This window comes from Anomaloglossus baeobatrachus, chromosome 10 (genome assembly GCF_048569485.1).
Source record: "Anomaloglossus baeobatrachus isolate aAnoBae1 chromosome 10, aAnoBae1.hap1, whole genome shotgun sequence".
NCBI lineage: Eukaryota > Metazoa > Chordata > Amphibia > Anura > Aromobatidae > Anomaloglossus > Anomaloglossus baeobatrachus.
In genome coordinates, this window is record NC_134362.1 from 141,602,271 (window position 1) to 141,619,664 (window position 17,394).

Sequence of the window (17,394 nt, forward strand, 5' to 3'; positions counted from 1 at the left end):
CACATGTGATTTACATCGGTATTTGCATAATTAAACATGCCGCGCTACTTGCTATGCAGACTGTGCATGTCATTAATATGTTAATTCTCCGGATATTATGTCAGGATGCCTGTAACCTATCCAACACTGGGCCTAGTATCGCTATGGTAACTAATTGAGGCTCTTTACTCTTCTATTAAACATGTAGATGGTTTAAGAGCCTCCAGATGGTTTTTGGAAACTAGCAATGTGGAACCGGATATGATTGAGTTACTTTTGATTCTTTTAGAATTTATTCTTAATCATAATTGCTTCATTTTTGATAAAAAAGTGTACCTTCAATTACAGGGAACTGCAATGGGGGAAGCTTGTGCCCCATCCTATGCAAACTTATTTTTAGGGGCGTGGGAACGAGACATTTTTTGCAGTAATCCCACTCCAGGTACGGAGCGCATCCAACAATGGATGCGCTTCATAGATGACATTTGGTTTATTTGGAATGGCAATATGGAGGAATTGGATCAGATGATGGTAAAGTTGAACAATAATGATGTTAATATTAAATTAACATATAAAGCAGGGAGGAAACTGGAATTTTTGGATATTTTGATCAATACCAATGAACAAGGGGGCATCGTAACAGATGTATATAGGAAAGAGACTGCCACAAACTCTTTATTGAGAGCTGATTCTTCCCACCTCCCTTCCAACAATTAATGGGATCCCCATAGGACAATATCTCCATATAAAGAGGATCTGCTCAGATGATGACATTTTTGAATATCAGGCAGATAATTTGAAAAATAGATTCCTAGAAAGAGGATACAGCAAAAGGCGCGTTTCGTCACCTTCTGCAGGGGGGCGTAACGTAATTACACAGTGCTGGTCTATTTATATGGTGATCACATTTGATTTACATCGGTATTTGCATAATTAAACATGCCGCGCTACCTGCTATGCAGACTGCGCATGTCATTAATATGTTAATTCTCCGGATATTATGTCAGGATGCTTGTAACCTATCCAACTTTGGGCCTAGTATCGCTATGGTAACTAGTTACGCTTAATCACATTAGCCTCATACACCACACTGCACGTCAGCATGAACGGCGCATGCACTCAGCTATTCCTTCCTCTAGTAGTAATGTCCCTGCGTCTCCGGACTGTGGAATGCAAAGACAGCATCGCCATAGAAACTAGCGACGCCGTATTCACAACCACATTTGCCGGAGAACACCAGGGACTTGAGGAGGAAAGCCGGAGCATGCGCACTGCACACAAGCAGGGTGTATGTCCTGATCAAATGTGCACTCAGCATAGAGGAAATTCATTTTTCAAAATAGTAATCTGCTGTCACTAGACACAGAGCTAGAGAGTTAAATATTTTCTTTGAGGGAATTGTTCCACTGTATATGGATCTTATTTTAAATAAACCTTCAAAATGGATGACCTACCAAATTAAGAGGATTCTCATATCCTATACCTATATATACACCTACATATCAAATATATGTCCTATTATAATATATAAATAAATATTTAAATATTACTCCCTTCTCCATAGTGCCTAAAATATAGGCCAAAGAGCCTATAATAAAGTGCTGACATAGAAAAATAAATAAACATATACACATACGCCTATATATATACATATATATACACATACATACAGTATACAAATACATATTAAATTACCAAGTGACCTCAAACTAATTTTTATACCCATCTATTAGATTCAAAACTATTAATTAGTGTAATAAATGTTAAAATTTGTTAAAATCTATAAATAAAATTAATTATATGTATTCTGTACGAATAAATACAAAAATTAATTTCCATTTCCAGTTACATAACAATATACCATATCTTATCACTATTATATATTACATCCCTACAATAATCAAATATTTATTCGATTTCTTCTTTCTCATTGAATTTCTTCATAGCTTATGTACATGGGATAGATCTTCTTAGCTGCATCCTATCACAACATCCTGGAGTTACGGGACACCGTACAAGCCAAACACCACACTGTTAGAAAGTATCATCAGTTGATTTCTAAAGTATAACAAAAAAAATACAATTAAAACTCATATTAAAAATACATCTTATCTATTATTACAAAAATGCACTAAAACCAAAACTCTCATTAAGTCCAACTGGACTCATGGTGTCCCATCTATAGATCCATTTACTTTCTACCTGTGATAATGCTTTTGCTAAATTACCACCTCTCACCCCTAGATTCACAATATCTATACCTTTTACATTGAGGAACTTGGAATTACTTTGATGAAAATAGTAAAAATGTCTTGAAATTGTTTTTAATGATTTGGGATCTTCACAATCTTTACCACCCTCAATATCTCGCACGTGTTCCCGAGTTCTTACTTTTAATTCTCTAGATGTTAAACCCACGTATAGTTTTTTGCAAGGACATTCCGCAACATAAATGACCCCCTTAGAGTAGCATGTCATATGTTGCTTTATCTTGTATTCTTTTGTGCAACTTGAGTTACGGAACATTGTACTTTTCATCATATTCGGACATGCTACGCATCGTCCACACGGAAAGAATCCTTTGGTACAAAGCCAACTTGTATTTTCACTTTTATTATTCTCAAAATGACTATGTACCAGAATGTCTCTGATGTTTTTAGATCTTCTTGCAGTGACCGAGGGGGTAGCTGGAAGATAGTTCTTCAAAATTGAATCACTTCTCGGTATTCCCCAATGTTTTTTGATGATGTTTAAATACTCACCCCACTGTTTCGTATAGCTAGTAATTAACCGCACTTTATCATCTTCATTTTTATTGATTCTGTTTTTTGTAGAGCAATTCATTTCTTGGAATATTTTTGGCTCTATTGTAACCCCTGTGGACTTGCCTTTTGCTGTATCCTCTTTCTAGGAATCTATTTTTCAAATTATCTGCCTGATATTCAAAAATGTCATCATCTGAGCAGATCCTCTTTATACGGAGATATTGTCCTATGGGGATCCCATTAATTGTTGGAAGGGAGGTGGGAAGAATCATCTATCAATAAAGAGTTTGTGGCAGTCTCTTTCCTATATACATCTGTTACGATGCCCCCTTGTTCATTGGTATTGATCAAAATATCCAAAAATTCCAGTTTCCTCCCTGCTTTATATGTTAATTTAATATTAACATCATTATTGTTCAACTTTACCATCATCTGATCCAATTCCTCCATATTGCCATTCCAAATAAACCAAATGTCATCTATGAAGCGCATCCATTGTTGGATGCGCTCCGTACCTGGAGTGGGATTACTGCAAAAAATGTCTCGTTCCCACGCCCCTAAAAATAAGTTTGCATAGGATGGGGCACAAGCTTCCCCCATTGCAGTTCCCTGTAATTGAAGGTACACTTTTTTATCAAAAATGAAGCAATTATGATTAAGAATAAATTCTAAAAGAATCAAAAGTAACTCAATCATATCCGGTTCCACATTGCTAGTTTCCAAAAACCATCTGGAGGCTCTTAAACCATCTACATGTTTAATAGAAGAGTAAAGAGCCTCAATTAGTTACCATAGCGATACTAGGCCCAGTGTTGGATAGGTTACAGGCATCCTGACATACCGTATATACTGGCGTATAAGACGACTTTTTACCCCCTTAAAATAATAGCTACAGTGGGGGGTCGTCTTATACGCCGGATATATACCTGGGTGCTGTAGTGCGCCGCTCCACTCCGTTTCACGCTTGGATTCTGCCTCCATAGCGACGAGGGAGGAACTTCCTGTCACCGCTGCTGAATGGCAGAGCGCTGGCCAATCAGAGGCAAGCAGCTCTGCCTTGACGTCAGCGCTCTAGCAGGGAAGTTCCTGCCTCGTCGTTATGGAAACGCGATACACAGCCCGGCCCCGTACTGGTATATCATACAGCATATATACTGGTATATATACAGCGGATATATAGCGTATATATAGCAGGGGGCCGCACTGTGTGAGGAGGTGTTTTTTTTTTCACTGTCCAGTATAACCAATAGGATTAGTGCAGTAACGCCAGATTCCCCTCGCATCCATGCAGGGACATTAATGAAGAGCTTACATGCTGGCCCCTGCACTAATCCTATTGGTTATACTGGACAGTAAAAAAAACACCTCCTCACACAGTGCGGCCCCCTGCTCTTAGCATACTGAAGCATACTGAACGGGGGTAGTCTTATACAGTGAGTATATCCCAAATTCTATATTTTTAGGGCAGAAGTTGGGGGTCGTCTTATACGCCCAGTCGTCTTATACGCCGGCATATACGGTAATATCCGGAGAATTAACATATTAATGACATGCACAGTCTGCATAGCAAGTAGCGCGGCATGTTTAATTATGCAAATACCGATGTAAATCACATGTGATCACCATATAAATAGACTCCCACTGTGTAATTACGTTATGCCCCCTGAAGAAGGTGACGAAACGCGCCTCAGAGGCGGGAGGCAGACAGACAGACACAAAAGCCAGGAGACATTTGAATAGGTGAGTACACAGCAGCATGTTTGAACAAGCCCTATAATTATAATGCTGTAGTGGTTTACACCTTGAGGAAGCTGCTAAGCTATTGTGCACTTTACCAGACTACATTTGAACCTTTTATAAGTGACCTTTGATATCTTGGCAGGACTGGTCAGTAATCAGGTCATTGCAATACTATTATTTATAACCCTTATGAAGCTGCTGATTCACTAAGCACTTAATTAGGCTTATTTAGAGCTAGGTGCAGTTGTTTTAGAAAATACAGCAGGAGTGATCATTAATTAATGGGGTATTGCAATAGGCATGTTTGCACTTTATATATAACTTTTTACTGTGCATTTTATACTGATTACTGATATTTATTGTTATTTATAGTCAGATATTTATGCGAAAAAATATACATTTGATGATTGGAAATTGATTGTCCTATTTTTGGCTTTGTTTGTCTGCTTCCACACTGGTGGTATTGTCCTTTTTTATTATGTTTTTAAAAAAAATTTTGAATAAAAAATACCGATTTTAAAATTATTATGAAAGGGTGTCAATTGATTCATATTGTTTAGGTCTTTTAATAGGCATAAAATATTGAATTTGTTTTGATGAGATAATTTATAAGCCATAATTGAGAGATTTTTGATAATATTATTGTTTCTGTTATATACAGAGTATCTCTAAAAATACGATAAAGATGGATATGAAAACAAGAGAAATACAATGGAAGACAAAAGCGTCTGATATGTTCAAAAAAGGATGTCCCAGTGTTTTTAATGATACATATATGTCTAATAAACAGTTGATTCAAAAATATAAGGATGCACTATATCAGAAAACGAAAATTTGGTGGACGAAAACGACATTGGAAAATTATGTAGAGAGAAAGATAATACCAAGGGGGCTGAGAGTACACTTATTTCCTACATTCAAGTTGATGAAAGAGGATTATGTTAGGAAATGGAGTGAGACAGCATCGCAATGCTCATTAACCTTTTTAGGGATCATTATAGAGCATAACATAGAGACTCTGAAAAAACTTGATGAAGATATAAAAACATTAGAGGAGACCATGCAAAAAGAAATACAAGCTGATTTACTTGAAAAATATATGAAAGATGTGACCCAGAATCTGGAGAAATGGGAAAAGGATATTAGTGAGTTAAAATTAAAAAAAATTCCAGAGATTTATTGGATTATGAGAAAAATTTAATTTTCAAATGGCAACTAAAAAAAGAAAAAGAAAATGGTTCCAGAAATGGATCTATTTCTTCCACTACGTCTCAGGCAGGTAGCCAATTGGTGAGTGACTCTGATTCTGTGAGTGATGGTGGACCAAGAACAAGAGCAGGAAATAAGAAGATTCATTCCTATTTCTCTGATGGTGCCAATGGCAAGAGGAAGCAAAAGCAAGTGAAAAATAAGGTAATTAACCATTCCTCCCACACATTATCAGCAAGTCAAATTGCAGTGTTAGAAAAGGGTGTGTCATTCTCTCCTTCTCGTTCTCTAGATCCATTTATAGCTACAAAAGATGTCCATTTGTTTGCTAGGAAATTAATACTTAAGAAATTACATCATAAAGCTACGGAAGAAGATAATCTATCTACAATTGAGGAACAAGAGGCTCTTTTGATATTGGAATCATTGCTTGATGAAAATCAATCTAAGGAACAGGTAAGTAAATTTCCAACTCATCTGTTTACAAAATCTAAAACATTTCCAGCATTAAGTATCTGCCCGGTGGTGGAGATTTTCACATGCTTAGTTTCAGAAGATATTAAGGTCCTAGCAGAACAGTCTAAATGGTCCCATAATATGACCAAGGAGGAATATAGTATCATAGTATCATAGTATCATAGTTTTTAAGGTTGAATGGAGACTTCAAGTCCATCTAGTTCAACCCGTAGCCTAACATGTTGATCCAGAGGAAGGCAAAAAAAAAACCAATGTGGCAAACAAGTTGCAATGGGGAAAAAATTTCCTTCCTGACTCCACATCCGGCAATCAAACTAGTTCCCTGGATCAATACCCTGTCATAAAATCTAATATACATAACTGGTAATATTACATTTTTCAAGAAAGGCATCCAGGCTCTGCTTAAATGTTAGTAGTGAATCACTCATTACAACATCATGCGGCAGAGAGTTCCATAGTCTCACTGCTCGTACAGTAAAGAATCCTCGTCTGTGATTATGATTAAACCTTCTTTCCTCAAGACGTAGCGGATGCCCCCATGTTCCAGTCGCAGGCCTAGGTGTAAAAAGATTTTTGGAAAGGTCTCTGTACTGTCCCCTCATATATTTATACATTGTGATTAGATCCCCCCTAAGCCTTCGTTTTTCCAGACTAAATAACCCCAAGTTTAATAACCTGTCTTGGTATTGCAGGCCACCCATTCCTCTAATAATCTTGGTCGCTCTTCTCTGCACCCTCTCCAGTTCAGCTATGTCCTTCTTATATATCGGTGACCAGAATTGTACACAGTATTCTAAGTGCGGTCGCACTAGTGACTTGTACAGAGGTAGAACTATATTTTTTTCATGAACTCTTATACCTCTTTTAATACATCCCATTATTTTATTAGCCCTGGCAGCAGTTGCCTGACACTGTCCACTAAAGTGAAGTTTACCATCCACCCATACACCCAAGTCTTTTTCTGTGTCTGTTTTACCCAGTGTTCTACAATTAAGTACATAATCATAAATGTTATTTCCTCTACCCAAGTGCATGACCTTACATTTATCTACATTAAACTTCAATTGCCACTTCTCAGCCCAATCCTCCAATTTACATAAATCTCCCTGTAATATAAAATTATCCTCCTCTGTATTGATTACCCTGCAGAGTTTAGTATCATCTGCAAATATTGAAATTCTACTCCGCATGCCCCCAACAAGGTCATTTATAAATATGTTGAAAAGAAGCGGGCCCAATACTGACCCCTGTGGTACCCCACTATGAACTGAGACCCAGTCCGAGTACGTACCATTAATAACCACCCTTTGTTTCCTATCACTGAGCCAGTTTTTAACCCAGTTACACATATTTTCCCCTATCCCCATTATTCTCATTTTATGTACCAACCTTTTGTGTGGCACCGTATCAAAAGCTTTTGAAAAGTCCATATACACAACATCCACTGCATTTCCCTGGTCCAGGCTTGAACTTACCTCTTCATAGAAGCTGATCAAATTAGTTTGACAGGATCGATCCCTCATAAACCCATGTTGATACTCTGTCATAAGGTTATTTTTCTTGAGATACTCCAGTATAGCATCACTCAAGAAACCCTCAAGGATTTTACCAACCGTAGAGGTTAAACTTACCGGCCTATAATTTCCCGGCTCAGTTTTTGTCCCCTTTTTGAATATTGGCACCACATTTGCTATGCGCCAGTCCTGCGGTACCGACCCTGTTATTAAGGAATCTGAGAAGATTAAAAATAATGGTCTATCTATCACAGAACTCAATTCCTGTAGTACTCTGGGGTGTATGCCATCCGGGCCTGGAGATTTGTCAACCTTAGTGATTTCGAGGCGGCGGCGTACTTCCTGCTGGGTTAAGCAGGTAATATTCAAGGGTGAATTTATGGTATCACTGGTCATGTCATCTGCCATGGCATTTTCTTGTATAAAAACCGTAGAAAAAAAGTCATTCAGCAGGTTGGCTTTACCCTCATCCCCTTCCACCATTTCACCAAGACTATTTTTAAGGGGGCCAACACTATCGCTTTTCAGTTTTTTACTGTTTATGTAGTTAAAGAATATTTTAGGATTATTTTTACTTTCTCTCGCAATGAGTCTCTCTGTCTCAAACTTAGCTAACTTAATTTGCTTTTTACATATTTTATTTAATTTTCTATAATTATATAATGCCTCATCACTACCTACCCTCTTTAATTCTTTTAAGGCTTTCTGTTTTTCTTTTATTGCTTCCCTTACAGCTCTATTTAGCCATAGGGGTTTCCTCCTATTTCTAGCATGTTTATTCCCATAGGGTATATTTTCTGCACAAGCCCTATTCAGGATGCTCATAAAAGTCTCCCATTTGCTTTGTGTACTTTTATTACTTAGTACATCATCCCAGTTTATTGCACTAAGATCATCTCTCAACCGTTTAAAATTTGCTTTCCTGAAGTTTAGTGTCCTTGTAGCCCCTCTACTAGACATCTTACTAAAGAATACATGAAAACTTATTATTTTGTGATCACTATTCCCCAAGTAACCCCCAACTTGTATATTTGATATGCGGTCTGGCCTATTGGTTAGTACAAGGTCTAGTAGTGCTCCCCCTCTTGTGGGGTCCTGTACCATTTGTGAAAGGTAATTATCTTTCATTGTTATCAAAAATCTATTTCCTTTGCTGGAACTGCAAGTTTCTGTTCCCCAATTTATATCAGGATAGTTAAAGTCCCCCATAATAATTACCTCTCCGAGACTCGCTGCTTTATCAATTTGCTTTATGAGGAGATTCTCTACCTCTTCCATAATATTCGGCGTCTTATAACACACCCCTATCAGTATTTTATTATTCATTCTCCCCCCCCTTATCTCCACCCATAGGGACTCTACATTCTCAGTACCCTCACATATGTTGTCACGCAGGATGGGTTTTAAGGATGATTTTACATATAGACACACACCTCCCCCTAGAGAGAGAGAGAGAGAGAGCATTGAAAGAATTACAGCAATGGGATGATGTGACCTTTAAACAGGCAGATAAAGGTGGAAATATGGTGGTTTGGGCTAATGATTTATACCTGAAACAAGCCAACAAAATATTGAATAAAAGTGAGTGCTAGCGTAAGTTGCCATTTAACCCTATAAACAAGTTCAAAATGGAATTATTGAAAATTTTAGAAGTGGCCTTTGACAAAGGAATTCTCCCTAAATCAACGATTGAACATATACGAAAATTGGATCCAAGGTTGCCTACCTTTTATCTCATACCCAAAGTTCATAAAAATTTGGTAGACCCCCCCCAGGAAGACCAATTGTTTCAGGCAATAGAGGGCTATGTGAATCTGTTTGCCAGTTGATAGATACATATTTGAAACCACTGGTAGCTACTCTGCCGTCCTTTATCAAAGATACAAATGAAGCATTAGAAAGGTTAGACCAAATCCATCTTGAAGAAGATATGATTATGGTTACGGCAGACATTGAGGCTCTTTACTCTTCTATTAAACATGTAGATGGTTTAAGAGCCTCCAGATGGTTTTTGGAAACTAGCAATGTGGAACCGGATATGATTGAGTTACTTTTGATTCTTTTAGAATTTATTCTTAATCATAATTGCTTCATTTTTGATAAACAAGTGTACCTTCAATTACAGGGAACTGCAATGGGGGAAGCTTGTGCCCCATCCTATCCAAACTTATTTTTAGGGGAGTGGGAACGAGAAATTTTTTTGCAGTAATCCCACTCCAGTTACGGAGCGCATCCAACAATGGATGCGCTTCATAGATGACATTTGGTTTATTTGGAATGGCAATATGGAGGAATTGGATCAGATGATGGTAAAGTTGAACAATAATGATGTTAATATTAAATTAACATATAAAGCAGGGAGGAAACTGGAATTTTTGGATATTTTGATCAATACCAATGAACAAGGGGGCATCGTAACAGATGTATATAGGAAAGAGACTGCCACAAACTCTTTATTGAGAGCTGATTCTTCCCACCTCCCTTCAACAATTAATGGGATCCCCATAGGACAATATCTCCGTATAAAGAGGATCTGCTCAGATGATGAAATTTTTGAATATCAGGCAGATAATTTGAAAAATAGATTCCTAGAAAGAGGATACAGCAAAAGGCAAGTCCACAGGGGTTACAATAGAGCCAAAAATATTCCAAGAAATGATATGCTCTACAAAAAACAGAATCATAATAAAAATGAAGATGATAAAGTGCAGTTAATTACTACCTATACGAAACAGTGGGGTGAGTATTTAAACATCATCAAAAAACATTGGGGAATACTGAGAAGTGATTCAATTTTGAAGAACTATCTTCCAGCTACCCCCTCGGTCACTGCAAGAAGATCTAAAAACATCAGAGACATTCTGGTACATAGTCATTTTGAGAATAATAAAAGTGAAAATACAAGTTGGCTTTGTACCAAAGGATTCTTTCCGTGTGGACGATGCGTAGCATGTCCGAATATGATGAAAAGTACAATGTTCCGTAACTCAAGTTGCACAAAAGAATACAAGATAAAGCAACATATGACATGCTACTCTAAAGCTGGGTTTACACACTGCAACATCGCAAAGGACATCGCTGTAACGTCACCGGTTTGGTGACGCAATAGCGACCTCCCTAAGTCTCTGCTAAGTCTCTGGTGAGCTGTCAAACCGGCAAACCTGGCCAACAACTTACCAGCGATCCGGACCTGCAGAGCGACCTAGCTGGTTGTTGGGGACGTTGATAAGCAGCCTTTTGAAAGGGAAGTTGCTAACAAAGTCGCTGAAAAGGATTCACACACTGAAACTTCATGCTGCACAGCGGGAAACAAAGGACCTAGGAATGGTCCTGAACGACTTGTAGTGATCAGCAACTTCCAGCAACTTCACAGCAGGGGCCGGGTCGCTGATAGGTTTCACACACTGCAACATCGCAAACAACATCGCTATTGCGTCACAAAACCGGTGACGTTACAGCGATGTCGTTTGAGATGTTGCAGTGTGTAAACCCAGCTTAAGGGGGTCATTTATGTTGCGGAATGTCCTTGCAAAAAATTATACGTGGGTTTAACATCTAGAGAATTAAAAGTAAGAACTCGGGAACACGTGCGAGATATTGAGGGTGGTAAAGATTGTGAAGATCCCAAATCATTGAAAACAATTGCAAGACATTTTTACTATTTTCATCAAAGTAATTCCAAGTTCCTCAAGGTAAAAGGTATAGATATTGTGAATCTAGGGGTGAGAGGTGGTAATTTAGCAAAAGCATTATCACAGGTAGAAAGTAAATGGATCTATAGATTGGACACCATGAGTCCAGTTGGACTTTATGAGAGTTTTTTTTTCTTTTAGTGCATTTTTGTAATAATAGATAAGATGTATTTTTAATATGAGTTTTAATTGTATTTTTTTTGTTATACTTTAGAAATCAACTGATGATACTTTCTAACAGTGTGGTGTTTGGCTTGTACGGTGTCCCGTAACTCCAGGATGTTGTGATAGGATGCAGCTAAGAAGATCTATCCCATGTACATAAGCTATGAAGAAATTCAATGAGAAAGAAGAAATCAAATAAATATTTGATTATTGTAGGGATGTAATATATAATAGTGATAAGATATGGTATATTGTTATGTAACTGGAAATGGAATATAATTTTTGTATTTATTAGTATAGAATACATATCATTAACTTTATTTATAGATTTTAAAAAATTGTAACATTTATTACACTAATAGTTTTGAATCTAATAGATGGGTATAAAAATTAGTTTGAGGTCACTTGGTAATTTAATATGTATTTGTATACTGTATGTATGTGTATATATATATATATGTATATATATATAGGCGTATGTGTATATGTTTATTTTTCTATGTCAGCACTTTATTATAGGCAATATATTTTAGGCACTATGGAGAAGGGAGTAATATTTAAATATTTATTTATATATTATAATAGGACATATATTTGATATGTAGGTGTATATATAGGAATAGGATATGAGAATCCTCTTAATTTGGTAGGTCATCCATTTTTAAGGTTTATTTAAAATAAGATCCATATACAGTAGAACAATTCCCTCAAAGAAAATATTTAACTCTCTAGCTCTGTGTCTAGTGACAGCAGATTACTATTTTGAAAAATGAATTTCCTCTATGCTGAGTGCACATTTGATCAGGACATACACCCTGCTTGTGTGCAGTGCGCATGCTCCGGCTTTCCTCCTCAAGTCCCTGGTGTTCTCCGGCAAATGTGGTTGTGTATACGGCGTCGCTAGTTTCTATGGTGATGCTGTTTTTGCATTCCACAGTCCGGAGACGCAGGGACATTACTACTAGAGGAAGGAATAGCTGAGTGCATGCGCCGTTCATGCTGAAGTGCAGTGTGGTGTATGAGGCTAATGTGATTAAGCGTAACTAGTTACCATAGGGATACTAGGCCCAGTGTTGGATAGGTTGCAGGCATCTTGACATAATATCCAGAGAATTAACATATTAATGACATGCGCAGTCTGCATAGCAGGTAGCGTGGCATGTTTAATTATGCAAATACCGATGTAAATCACATGTGATCACCATATAAATAGACCCCCACTGTGTAATTACGTTATGCCTCCTGAAGAAGGTGACGAAACGTGCATCGGAGGCGGGAGGCAGACAGACAGACACAAAAGCCAGGAGACATTTGAATAGGTGAGTGCACAGCAGCATGATTGAACAAGCGCTATAATTATAATGCTGTAGTGGTTTACACCTTGAGGAAGCTGCTATTGTGCACTTTACCAGACTATATTTGAACCTTTTTTAAGTGACCATTGATATCTTGGCAGGACTGGTCAGTAATTAGGTCGTTGCAATACTATTATTTATAACCCTTGTGAAGCTGCTAATTCACTAAGCACTTTATTAGGCTTATTTAGAGCTATGTACTCACAGCAAAAAAGGGCAACCAGTCCAGTTAGCCCAGGCCAACACATCTAATGCACAAACAGGATGCAGACAAGCCTCTCAATATGATGGACACTTCACATGTGCAAGGTAAATTGCACACTAGTGGCGCGCATAGGGCACTGTTCACACTTGTATGCGCATGGTGTCCAGCCAGCAACCTATTACCACGCCCTTACTATTTGATTAGGCAGGTTACTCGGACACTAGTCACTGCAGCACGTAAGGGACAGAAATTCCACTATGCACGGCCGTATTAAGAGGCCCGGCTGCACCCCGCATAATCAAAGTGCAAAAAATACATATAAAATATATGTGAGGTATTAGTTTGTAAATTGGCCAATGTACGTAAGCCCACAATCCTCATCACGGATCCTCACGCTTGCGGGTCCCTACACTGATAAATATCAAAAATAGCAACAAGAAGAGGAGATAAAAACTCCCCCAAAAAAGTATTATAAAATGTACTCACAGCAAAAAAGGGCAACCAGTCCAGTTAGCCCAGGCCAACACATCTATTGCACCAACAGGATGCAGACAAACCTCTCAACATGATGGACACTTCACAGGTGCAAGGTAAATTGCACACTAGTGGCGCGCATAGGGCACTGTTCACACTTGTATGCGCATGGTGTCCAGCCAGCAACCTATTACCACGCCCTTACTATTAGATTAGGCGGGTTACCCGGATACTACTCACTGCAGCACACAAGGGACAGAGACTCCACTATGCACGGCCGTATTAAGAGGCCCGGCTGCACCCCGCATAATCAAAGTGCAAAAAATACATATAAGATATATGTCCCTTACGTGCTGCAGTGAGTAGTGTCCGAGTAACCCGCCTAATCTAATAGTAAGGGCGTGGTAATAGGTTGCTGGCTGGACACCATGCACATACAAGTGTGAACAGTGCCCTATGCGCGCCACTAGTGTGCAATTTACCTTGCTAGATCTGGTCCTGTCAAATAGACCGGATACAATTTCAAATCTACAGGTCCGGGAGCACTTGGGCACCAGCGATCATAATATGGTAAGCTTCGACATAATATTCAATAGAACATTTCAAAGGGGGAATGCTAAAACCTGGAATTTTAGGAAAGCTGATTTCAACAAATTAAGGGAAGAGCTTAAATGTGTAGATTGGGACAGAGTCATGGTAACTGGGGATACCGAACATAAATGGGGTAAGTTTAAGGATATACTGCTAGAGTCCTGTAAAAAACTTATACCCAGTGGTAATAAAATGTCCAGGAATAAAAAGAAACCACTATGGATAAATAAGACTGTACAAAGTATAATAAAACAAAAACAAAGGGCGTTTAACATCTTAAAGGCTGAGAATACAGAAATAGCATTGCAGGAGTATAAAGATATCAATAGGCAATGCAAAAAAGAAATCAAACAAGCAAAACTAGCTACTGAAACAAAAATCGCCAATGACATTAAAATAAATCCCAAAATCTTTTATAAATACATTAATGCCAAAAGGAAAACAAAGGATAGTATCGGACCCTTAAAATATAATAACAAGTTAGTTATAGAGGACAAACAAAAAACTGAGATATTAAATAGGCATTTCTCATCTGTATTCACCAAGGAACTGACTGTACCAGGGATCATTCAACAAGTGAAAAATCAAAGTCCACCACCCGATATAATTAATTTAACACAAGATGAAGTACGCCTACGTCTGAGTAAATTAAACATTGACAAATCCCCAGGGCCAGATGGCATTCATCCACGAATATTGAGGGAATTGAGCTCCGTAATCGACAGACCGCTGTATCTCATCTTTTTAGACTCACTTGTAACAGGGTTGGTGCCTCAGGATTGGAGGATTGCTGATGTGGTACCGATATTTAAGAAAGGTAAGAGGGTAGATCCAGGCAACTACCGTCCAGTAAGCCTGACATCAGTAGTATGCAAAGTTTTTGAGGGCATTTTAAGGGATGACATGCAAAAATATATTGCAGAAAATAATATGATAACTGACAAACAGCATGGATTCATGAAAGATAAGTCGTGTCTAACCAACCTGTTGGGGTTCTATGAGGGGGTAAGTGCAAACCTGGATATTGGTAATGCAGCTGATGTGATTTATTTGGACTTTGCAAAGGCATTTGATACTGTACCACATAATAGCCTTATACTAAAGCTCCAGAAGCAAGGACTAGGGGACACAATATGCAACTGGGTAAGGAATTGGCTAAAAGATAGGAAACAAAGAGTAGTCATAAATGCTACATTCTCTAAATGGGCTATAGTCAGCAGTGGGGTGCCGCAGGGATCTGTGCTAGGACCAATTCTTTTTACTCTCTATATTAATGACCTTGTGGATGGGATTGATAGTACAGTGTCAGTCTTTGCCGATGACACCAAACTATGTAGGATATTAAAAACTGACCTGGATAGTACAATATTACAAAAAGATCTGGATAAGATGTCAGAATGGGCAGATACTTGGCAAATGAGATTTAATGTTGATAAATGTAAAGTAATGCACCTAGGACGGAGTAATCCTATAGCTGCGTATACATTAAATGGAAGTAAACTCGGGACTACAGAACAGGAGAAGGACTTGGGTATTCTCATTACAAATAAGCTGAGCAGCAGCACTCAATGTCAGGCAGCAGCTGCTAAAGCAAACAAGATTCTAGGGTGTATAAAAAGAGAGATTAGATCCCGTGATCCCAACGTATTGTTACCCATCTATAAATCACTTGTAAGGCCACATCTGGAATACGGGATCCAGTTTTGGGCTCCACATTTTAAAAAGGACATTCAGAAGTTAGAGTCAGTTCAAAGGCGGGCAACTAGACTATTACAAGGAATGGAAGGCCTCCCATATGATGGCAGATTGAAAAAGTTAGATATGTTTAGCTTAGAAAAAAGACGTCTCAGAGGAGATCTCATTTATATGTATAAATACATGTGTGGTCAATATAAAGGACTGGCACATGACTTATTTCTTCCAAAAACAATACTAAGGACCAGGGGGCACTCACTGCGAGTGGAAGAAAAGCGATTCCGACACCTAAATAGGAAAGGGTTCTTTACAGTTAGAGCGGTCAGACTGTGGAATGCCCTACCACAAGAGGTAGTAATGGCAGATACTATAACAGCTTTTAAAAAAGGGCTGGATGATTTCCTCAGTACACAAAACATTGTTGGTTATAAATGACTTAGTGACTAAATGTAGAACTGGTGGAGGAAGGTTGAACTAGATGGACCTAGGTCTTTTTTCAACCTAAGTAACTATGTAACTATGTAACTATATATTGAGAGGCTTGTCTGCATCCTGTTGGTGCAATAGATGTGTTGGCCTGGGCTAACTGGACTGGTTGCCCTTTTTTGCTGTGAGTACATTTTATAATACATTTTTGGGGGAGTTTTTATCTCCTCTTCTTGTTGCTATTTTTGATATTTATCAGTGTAGGGACCCGCAAGCGTGAGGATCCGTGATGAGGATTGTGGGCTTACGTACATTGGCCAATTTACAAACTAATACCTCACATATATTTTATATGTATTTTTTGCACTTTGATTATGCGGGGTGCAGCCGGGCCTCTTAATACGGCCGTGCATAGTGGAATTTCTGTCCCTTACGTGCTGCAGTGAGTAGTGTCCGAGTAACCCGCCTAATCTAATAGTAAGGGCGTGGTAATAGGTTGCTGGCTGGACACCATGCGCATACAAGTGTGAACAGTGCCCTATGCGCGCCACTAGTGTGCAATTTACCTTGCACCTGTGAAGTGTCCATCATATTGAGAGGCTTGTCTGCATCCTGTTTGTGCATTAGATGTGTTGGCCTGGGCTAACTGGACTGGTTGCCCTTTTTTGCTGTGAGTACATTTTATAATACATTTTTGGGGGAGTTTTTATCTCCTCTTCTTGTTGCTATTTTTGATATTTATCAGTGTAGGGACCCGCAAGCGTGAGGATCCGTGATGAGGATTGTGGGCTTACGTACATTGGCCAATTTACAAACTAATACCTCACATATATTTTATATGTATTTTTTGCACTTTGATTATGCGGGGTGCAGCCGGGCCTCTTAATACGGCCGTGCATAGTGGAATTTCTGTCCCTTACGTGCTGCAGTGAGTAGTGTCCGAGTAACCCGCCTAATCTAATAGTAAGGGCGTGGTAATAGGTTGCTGGCTGGACACCATGCGCATACGAGTGTGAACAGTGCCCTATGCGCGCCACTAGTGTGCAATTTACCTTGCACCTGTGAAGTGTCCATCTTGTTGAGAGGCTTGTCTGCATCCTGTTGGTG

General features: G+C 38.6%; 1 protein-coding gene across 1 annotated transcript in view; it reads right to left on the reverse strand.

Annotated features, from left to right (window-relative positions):
- Positions 1 to 17,394, reverse strand: part of SLC38A8 (solute carrier family 38 member 8) — a 123,751-nt gene that overhangs the window by 43,789 nt on the left and 62,568 nt on the right. The window lies entirely within an intron of this gene.